This window comes from Elephas maximus, chromosome 24 (genome assembly GCF_024166365.1).
Source record: "Elephas maximus indicus isolate mEleMax1 chromosome 24, mEleMax1 primary haplotype, whole genome shotgun sequence".
Taxonomy (NCBI): Eukaryota; Metazoa; Chordata; class Mammalia; order Proboscidea; family Elephantidae; genus Elephas; species Elephas maximus.
In genome coordinates this window covers 12,146,021-12,155,767 of record NC_064842.1, presented here as the reverse complement: position 1 = coordinate 12,155,767, position 9,747 = coordinate 12,146,021, and the positions used below count along the sequence as shown (strand labels likewise).

At 45.4% G+C, this 9,747-nt stretch overlaps 1 long non-coding RNA gene across 1 annotated transcript in view; it reads left to right on the top strand.

The window, feature by feature from the left end:
• The first annotated feature begins 260 nt into the window (after nucleotides 1-260).
• The window catches only part of LOC126066731 (uncharacterized), a 35,451-nt gene continuing 25,964 nt past the window's right edge, over nucleotides 261-9,747 (top strand). Inside the window, exon 1 of the long non-coding RNA XR_007515234.1 lies at nucleotides 261-473. This is a non-coding gene — a long non-coding RNA (uncharacterized LOC126066731). The remainder of the gene's footprint in view (nucleotides 474-9,747) is intronic.

The following is a 9,747-nucleotide window of genomic DNA, read 5'->3' as shown; positions in this document are numbered from 1 at the left end:
CAGGAAAACACCCCAGAGCGGAAAGGTCGCCACCGGGGCTGTTGGCATGAGCGACCCCGCCCTTCCCTGCTGCAGGGGGCGGGGTCTGGGAGCCGGCCGCCCCGGGTCGCGGGCTGCCACGTGGCAGCCACAGGCCGAGTCGCCCTCCGGGCCACGCTGGCCGCGCTCTGGGCGGGCGACAGCGGCTGGACGCGCACCGGCCGGTCTCGGGGAGAGCGCGCGGGAGCCGGTGCCACAGCGCCGCCCGCTGGCCACGCGGCGTAACTGCAGGCGCAGCGCCTCCTGCCCGCCGGCGCGGCCTGCCCGCCAGCGCCGCCTCTGCCCGCCTCGCCCGGCTCACGGTCCAGGTCGCCGCGAGCACCCACCCCTCCTTTTCTGTTGGCAATTCAGTGGGTGGCGCCCTCTGCCGGGCGCGGATAACGAGCCGTGGAGCCCCGCGCCTTCGTTTCCGGCACTGCGGCCCGCAGGTCCGGGTAAGCCGCCGAGGTCGGCTTTTTTTTTTTTTTCATTTTCCTGCTCGGGCCAGGCTTTTCTCTTCCGGGTTATTTCTAAAGCACGTTAAGAATGCCCATTATCTTCTTTCTAATAAGGAATAGCTTTTTCATGCTTACAGAAGTAATGTTTCCACAAATCCCTGTGTCACCTTAGAATCTCTATCCCGTATGTAAATGTTGCTGTTAGTCCTGTGGAGTGGGTTCAGACTTGGCGCTTAGGGACCCCAAGTACCACAGACCAAAACACTGCCTGGGCCTGCGCCAGCCTCACACTTGGTATGCTTGAGCCCATGAAGCAGAGAAAATACATTTTCTCCAGTATTTTAATATTCAAGTAGGGAGAATATATTTCCTCGTTTGTTTTAGTATAGCTGTATAAGCTGTGATTAATCTCTAGTCTTTAGAAAATGGCGCAGGTTCTGTTCAAGATACGGCTGAGCCGCCTGTACCACTCTTAACATAAAACACACCCTAATACCTTACAACATGTTTTCTCCTATTCACAATGGGTGATTGAGAGCTTGACATAACTAACGCTGTAATGATGCCCTAAGTAATCTCTAAACTTTTTTTTATTGCACCAGCTGCTCTGGTCTCTTCTAAAGGGACGTGGAGCTCTCTCAGCTCCTTTGGCCTTGGTCTTTCTTCTCTTTTTTGTTCTCCTGAGAAATGGCCTTCAGCCTGCAAGAGGGCAGCTAGAAAAGCTGCCTGACACTTTTAATCTACAACTTTCTTTCTTGCTCCCTATCTCAGCCAGAGTGGACTTGGCAGAACAGTTCCACTAGCCGAGAGATTCTTATGTGAGTTTTTTTCAGCCTGTTACAAACATACTGATTAGAGTCCAGATATCTGACATGCATATCTTTAGTTTAATAAAGAGTTTATTGTAGTTGTTTTGTGATGTGTAAGACCATCTGTGGGCTATGTGCTTAAAAACATTAGGTAACCCCGGCCTTAGTCCTATAAAACCCTCCCATTAGCTCTTTAGAATTAGAATTTGGGAGAAATTTAACCCCCTCTGTCTCTTGAATACTGGTATTCAGTAAAGCCCTCTTACTGCTTACCTCCTCCCGTCTCAGTATTGGCTTTGCGGCAGGCGGCTCAAATCTGCGATTTGTGGTAACACCCATTGTTGCAGCCGCTGTGTCAATCCATCTCTTTGAGGGTCTTCCTCTTTTTCACTGACGCTCCACTTTACCAAGCATGATGTCCGTCTCCAGGGACTGCTCCCTCCTGATAACATGTCCAAAGTATGTGAGACAGAGTCTTACCATCCTTCCTTCTAAGGAGCATTCTGGTTGTACTTCTTCCAAGACAGATTTGTTTGTTCTTTGGGCAGTCCATGGTATATTCAATATTCTTTGCCAACACCACAATTCAAAGGCATTGGTTCTTCTTTAGTCCTCCTTATTCATTGTCCACCTTTCACATGCATATGAGGCGATTCAGAACACCGTGGCTTGGGCCAGGTGTGCCTTAGTCCTCAAGGTGACATCTTTGCTTTTCAACACTTTAAAGAGGTCTCTTGCAGCCGATTTGCCCAATGCCAATGTGTCTTTTGATTTCTTGACTGCTGCTTGTGGATCCAAGTAAAATGAAACCCTTGACAACCTCAGCCTTTTCACCATTCATCATAATGTTGCTTATTGGTCCAGTTGTGAGGATTTGTTTTCTTTTTGTTGCGGTGCAGTCCATACTGAAGGCTGTCTTTGATCTTCATTAATAAGTGCTTCGAGTCCTCTTCACTTTCAGCAAGCAAGGTTGTGTCATCTGTGTAATACAGGTTGTTAATGAGTTTGCCTCCAATCCTGATGCCCTCTTTTTCTTCATATAGTCCAGCTTCTTGGACTATTTGCTCAGCATACAGATTGAATAAGGTATAGTAAGAGGATATAACCCTGATGCACACCTTTCCTGACTTTAAACCATAGTCAGTAGAACACAGGTAAACACCTTTCTGGTATTCTCTGCTTTCAGCCAGGATCCATCTGACATCACCAATGACATCCCTGGTCCCACGTCCTCTTCTAAATCCAGCCCGCATTTCTGGCGGTTCCCTGTCGATACACTGCTGCAGCTGCTTTTGAATGACCTTCAGCAAACTTTTACTTGCATTTGATATTAATGGTATTGTTCTGTCATTTCCGCATTCAGTAGGATCACCTTTCTTGGGAACAGGCCTAAATATGGATCTCTTCCAGTCGATTGGCCAGGTAGGTAGCTGTCTTCCAAATTTCTTGGCATAGACGAGTGAGCGCTTCCAGTGCTGTATCTGTTTGTTGGAACATCTCAGTTGCTACTCCATCAGTTCCTGGAGCCTTGTTTTTTGACAATACCTTCAGTGCAGCTTGAAATTCTTCCTTCGGTACCATCGGGCCTGGTCATATGTTACCTCCTGAAATGGTTGAATGTTGACCAATTCTTTTTTGGTATAGTGACTCTGTGTATTCCTCCCCTCTTCTTTTGATGGTTCCTGCGTTGTTTACTATTTTCCTGGTAGAATCCTTCAGTATTGTAACTTGAGGCTTGAATTTTTCTTCAGTTTTTTCAGCTTGAGAAATGCTGAGCATGTTCTTCCCTTTTGGTTTTCTATGTCTAGGTCTTTGCACATGTCATCATAATACTTTATTTTGTCTTCTCGAGCTACCTTTTGAAATCTTCTGTTCAGCTCTTTTACTTCATCATTTTTTCCTTTTGCTTTAGCTACTCGACGTTCAAAAGCAAGTTTCAGAGTCTCTTTTGATATCCATTTAGGTCTTTTCTTTCTTTCCTATCTTTTAAATGACCACTTGCTTTCTGATTGTACTTGATGTCATTCTACAGCTCACCTGGTCTTTGGTCATTAGCGTTCAACGCGTCAAATCTATTCTTGAGATAGTCTCTAAATTCAGGTGGAATATAGTCAAGGTTGTACTTTGGCTCTTGTCAACTTCTAATTTTCTTCAGTTTCAGCTTGTACTTGCATATGAGTAGTTGATGATCTGATCTGAAGTCGGCCCCTGGCCTTGTTCTGACTGATGGTATTGAGCTTTTCCATTGTCTCTTCCCACTGATGCAGTCGATTTGGTTCCTGTGTATTCCGTTTGGTAAGGTCCACGTGTATAGTCCCCATTTATGTTGGTGAAAAAAGGTATTTGCAATGAAGAAGTTGTCGGTCTTGTAAAATTCAATATGTGATCTCCGGCATCGTTTCTATCAAGGCTGTATTTTCCAACTACCAATCCTTCTTCATTTCCAACTTTCACATTCCAATCACCAGTAATTACCAGTGCATCCTGATTGCATGTTCAATCAAGTTCAGACTGCAGAAGTTGGTAAAATCTTCAGTTTCTTCCTTTTTGGCCTTAGTGGTTGGTGCATAAATTTGAATAATATTTGTATTAACTGGTCTTACTTGTAAGCGTATGGATATTATCCTATCAGTGACAGCCTTGTACTTCAGGACAGATCTTGAAATGTTCTTTTTGGTGATGAATGCATCACCATTCCTCTTCAATCTGTCATTCCTGACATAGTAGACCATATGATTGTCTGATTCAAAATGGCCAATACCAGTCCATTTCGGCTCACTTATGCCTAACATGATCTTTATGTGTTCCATTTCATTTTTGACTATTTCCAGTTTTCCTAGGTTCATACTTTGTACATTCCAGGCTCCAATTATTAATGGATGTTTGCAGCTGTTTCTTCTCATTTTGAGTCATGGCGCATCTGCAAATGAAGGTCCCAAAAGCTTGACTGTATCCATGTCATTAAGGCCGACTCTACTTTGAGGAGGCAGCTCTTCTCCAGTTGCATTTTGAGTGCCTTCCAACCTGAGGGGCTCATCTTCTGGGACTATTCAGACAATGTTCCGCTGCTCTTCTTTTTATGTAATTCTTTTCAGAAGTGGACGCCGTATTCTGCCAAGCATGATGTTCTTCTCCAGGGACGGATCCCTCCTGACAACATGTCCAAAGTATGTAAGATGCAGTCTCTCCATCCTTGCTTCTAAGGAGCATTGTAGTTGTACTTCTTCTAAGACAGATTTGTTCGTTCTTTTGGCAGTCCATGGTATGTTCAATATTCTTCGCCAACACCACAATTCAAAGGAGTCAACTCTTCTTCGGTCTTCCTTATTCATTGTCCAGCTTTCACATGCATATGATGTGACTGAAAATACCATGGCTTGGGTCAGGCGCACCTTAGTCTTCAGGGTGACATCTTTGCTCTGCAACACTTTGAAGAGGTCCTTTGCAGCAGATTTACCCAATGCAGTGTGTCTTTTGATTTCTTGACTGCTGTTTCCGTGGCTGTTGATTGTGGATCCCAGTAAAATGAAATCCTTGACAACTTCAATCTTTTCTCCGTTTATCATGACATTGCTCATTGGTCCAGCTGTGAGGGTTTTTGTTTTCTTTGTGTTGAGGTGCAATCCATATTGAAGGCTGTGGTCACCCATTGCCATAGGTGTTGTAATTCAGGGACATTGAAAATGGCATTGCTTTAGCTGGCCATCTGTGAGGGTAACTGCCTGACCCTCTTCATCCATCATCAATGATAATTTTAAAGACTAAGAAACGCCAGAAAAAAATGCTTACAGCATAATGATAAGTGGAAAAGAACCCACATCTCAAAATTAATTATGATTAATGCACCAAATTGTAGCTACCTCAAGTTATGGATACAGAGATGCCTGGAGGGGAAAATGCAAAACAGAAAGCGTGTTCTGGTCATATTAAGGGTGATACCTTTATGTGTTAAAAAATCCTTGAATCTTGTTTCTGATAAATCTTACCAAGTTTGGTACTTACAGGTGAGTTATGGGGGCTGTGTTTGAGGCTAGTAAATTAAAGAAGTTATTGGTTGAGTATGGATGAATTGATTGATGCGAGAAATATCGAGTACTTACACAAGGCTAGACCTTGGAGATGGAGTACATGAGGAAAGCTCTGTCCCTGGCCTTTTTTTAATGGGGTTGGGATCAGGGACTATGCCTCATTCACTCTTGGTTAATGAGCCATGTTTTGAAGGAACAGCTACTCCACTCCCTGGGGGCGCAGACAGTTAGGCGCTGGACTACTAGCCAGAAGGTTGGTAGTTAGAACCCACACAGAGGCGCCCAGAAGACAGACCTGGTGATCTGCTTCCAAACAGTCACAGCCTTGACAACCCTATGGAGCACAGCTCTACTCTGCACACACGGGTCACCATGAGTCAGAATCGACTCTATGACAAGTGACAACAACAGCATTGCGGGTATGAAGTTATGGCCACAGGGTGGTCTGTTACTGAAAGAAGATCATATGCCCCCCAGCGGTAGGCAAGTCTGCCTCCCTTCCTTCAGCTTTCTGCTTACATATCACCTTCTCCTGACCCCCTATTTGAAGCTTCACCATTCTCCTTTTCACCCCATGCTAAACCAAAAAAAAACCAGACCCGTTGTTGTCGAGTCGATCCCGACGTATACCGACCCTATAGGATGGGATAGAACTACCCCCTAAAGTTTCCAAGGCTGTAATCTATGGGAGCAGACTGCCACATCTTTCTCCTGCATAGCAGCTGGTGGGTTTCAACTGCTGACCTTTCGGTTAGCATCCGAGTGCTAACCATTGGGATATCCTTTTTTCATTTAGCTAATGTGCTTATTATGGTTGTTACTCTTTATCTGCCTCTCCTGGTTAGAATGGCAGCTCTTTGAGGGCAGAGATTCTCATGTTTTATTCCCTGCAGTATTCCCAGCACTTAGAATAGCGTCTAGCACGTAGTAGGTGCTCAGTAAATGTTTGATGATTGAATGAATGATGTCTAAGATGATGTTAATTTTGTAAGCCAGAAGAAAAGAGGGAGATGTCATCTCATCATTCATCCTTATTTCCAATTCAGTTGCTGTCATGGATTGAATTGTGTCCCCCCCAAAAAATATGTATCAACTTGGTTAGGCCATGATCCCCAGTATTGTGTGGTTGTCCTCTATTTTGTGATTGTAATTTTATGTTAAGAGAATTAGGGTGGGATTGTAACACCACCCTTACTCAGGTCACCTCCCTCATCCAGTGTAAAGGGAGTTTCCTTGGAGTGGGACCTGCACTGCCTTTTATCTCTCAAGAGATAAAAGGATTCACTTAAAAGCACAATAAAAATTATTAAAAAAAAAAAAAAAAGATAAAAGGAAAGGGAAGCAAGCAGAGTTGGGGACCTCATACCACCAAGAAAGCAGCACCAGGAGCAGAGTGTGTCCTCTATACCCGGGTTCCCTGCACCTGAGAAGTTTCTTGACCAGGAGAAGATTGAGGACAAGGACCTTCTTCCAGAGCCAACAGAGAGAAAGCTTTCCCCTGGTGCTGACACCCTGAATTTGTATTTGTAACCTACTAGACTGTGAAAAATAAATTTCTCTTTGTTAAACCCATCCACTTGTGGTATTTCTGTTACGGCAGCACTAGATGACTAAGACAGTTGCCTCTTCCCCCAAGTTGGAATTTTGCAGTACCCTTGTGTTCACATGGCGTGCCTGGCTTCCTCCTTGTCCCGCTGCCTCTGGCCATTGCTCTGAGGTTCACTGTCCTAATCATGGCTTTCTTCACTCCTCTGCTCCAGGAGCCTTCAGGGCCTTCTCATTGTCCTCCAGATCAAGGCCAAACTCCTCAGTCAGCTTCATTTTTTGTATACAAATTCCTCTCCCTCCCAAGCGAACCCAGCAAGTAGCCATCATTTCTCATTTCACATGGCTCCTTCTGCCTGAAACAGCCTGATTATAATGTCTCCTGTCTTGCGAAGAGCCATCAAGAGCTGGCTTATTTTCCGTCTCAGAGGTAATTTTGAGGAGGTCAGGCATTCAGTTAAGGTAAAACCAGGAGCAGAAACTAGATTTCCCTGATTCTATGCCCTTGACGCTGTATTAACTCCTGCAAACAGATGCTGGCCAGTGCCCTTCACCTGTTCCCCCTCTTACCCTTCAGTGTTAGTGAACTTGATCTCCAGGCAGGGGGAAGTGGGATGTGATAGAAAAATGAAACCTCTCTCCCTTTCAGTTCTAACTTATGAACTGTATTTACAGTGTCTCTCTTTTTCTCTAGGAGAAAGGACATAAAGATGAAAGGACAAGATGAAAGAAAGATAAGGCTGCTGGAAGCCCCTATGAAGGCTTTAATTTCCTCATGAGTAGCATGGTGTTAAAAGGCCTGGATGGCCTTTGCATTTAATTTTATATCTCTTTCTTCTTCTTTTCCCCTCAAGGTCAAGCCCTAGCTCAAGCCACGTTTCATCACCTCTAAAACGGAGATATTAATTTTGGCCCTCAGAGCATTTTTGAGGATTCGACACAGTAATGAACTTGCAAGTGCCAATAAATTGTGAAGTGTCAGAAACGAACACGAAAGGGATTTTTCTTTATAGACTGATCATTAAGCTATAATCAACCCTGAGGAGATAAAGATTCCAGCTTCCTGCTTGGTGAGGAGGGAAGGCATCTGCCTTGGTCATCTAGTGCTGCCGTAACAGAAATACCACAAGTGGATGGCTTTAACAAAGAGAAATTTATTCTCTTACAGTCTAGGAGGCTAGAAGTCTGAATTCAGCTCCAGGGCAAGGCTTTCTCTCTCTTTCGGCTCTGGGGGAAGGTTCTTGTCATCGATCTTTCCTGATCTAGAAGCTTCTCAGCGCAGGGACCCTGAGTCCAAAGGACGAGATATTTTCCTGGCTCTTGTTTCTTGGTAGCATGAGGTCCCCCTGTCTCTCTGCTCGCTTCTGTTTTTTATATCTCAAAAGAGATTGACTTAAGACATAACCTAATCTTGTAAATTGAGTCCTGAATCATTAACATAACTGCCGATAATCCCACCTCATCAACATCATAGAGGTAGGATTTACAACACATAGGAAAATCACATCAGATGACAAAATGGTGGACAATCACACAATACTGGGAATCATGGCCCAGCCAAGTTGACACACATTTTTGGGGGACACAATTCAATCCATGGCAACATCCCAGGGTCCGATTTGGTTAGGAGTGGGGGTAGTGGAAAAAAGTAAATTCCAGCCCCATCCCTTGGCTTTTTTATGTGTTAAGGGAACTTCTTCCTACTTCATACGTCCTTTCACTTGCCTTCAGTCTCTCCTTCCTCCCTGGCCTCCATTTTCTGAATTCCCTGTAGCCCTGAGCCGCCATCTGAGGGTGAGGGAGTAGCAGGACAGACCCCAGTGACCTCCCACCTTCTTGGTGCAGGGCTCTCCAGCTCTGCTCAGAATCCCTCTCCAGCATCCTCCCCTCCCTGGGAGCCCACCTTATACTGTCCTGTCCACAGTCAGACTCACGGTGGAAGACTGTAAGGGCCAGGGGACCAGGACTTCATTTTGAAGACAAGGAAACTGTGGCTTAGGGAGGGGAAGAGAACTGCATCAGATTGTGGAGTAAAAGAGTAGCAGAAGCCACTTTTAGATTATATTCTGGGAGTGGATCAAAGAAAGTTAAAACAAACCACACACACACACACAACCTAGCCAACCAACCAAACAAAAATAGGGGAAAGGGGCTTTCTGAATTTTTCCCAGGTAAAACTTAGGATTGTTAGTGGGGACCTGGGGTCAGGATAGGGAGGGAGGGGGGGCGGAGACTCGTCCTTGGACCTGGTACCCTCTCTGGAGCCAGAGTTATGGGGAAACAGGTCTTGGGATGGTGAGGAGCAAATCCCAAAGCAAAGGGCTCAAAAGGAAGGAGAAGCAGGTGCAGTGGCTCAGTGAGTGGAGGAAGGAGGAAGTAGGGGTACTGTTCATTTTAGCATTATAATCACAACCCATTCTCACGGGGAACCCAAAACACCAAACCAAACCCGTTGCCTTGGAGTCGATTCCAACTCATAGCAACCCTAGAGGGCAGAGCAGAACTGCCGCATAGAGTTTCCAAGGAGCACCTGGTGGATTCAAACTGCTGACGTTTTGGTTAGCAGCAGCAGCACTTAACCACTATGCCACCAGCGTTTCCTTCACATGGGGAAGTGGCAGAAATCAGGGAACGTGGCACCGTACTTCAGGAAAAATACAGCCTACATTTGTCGAGGTGCAGGACATGCAAAATGAGCAAGATGTGTGTGTTTCCTGCTTCAGGAAGCTTTCCATTTAGCATTAGAGAAGATCGACAAACACCTGGCCCAGTAGCCTGAGCTCTTTCCAGTGCCCCCTGGGGATGGATGGGGAGGCCAGTAGGATCCCAGGACAGAGCAGGGGCTCATGATCTGGATTCTGGGGTCAGGGACCCTGGTCCCAGATGATC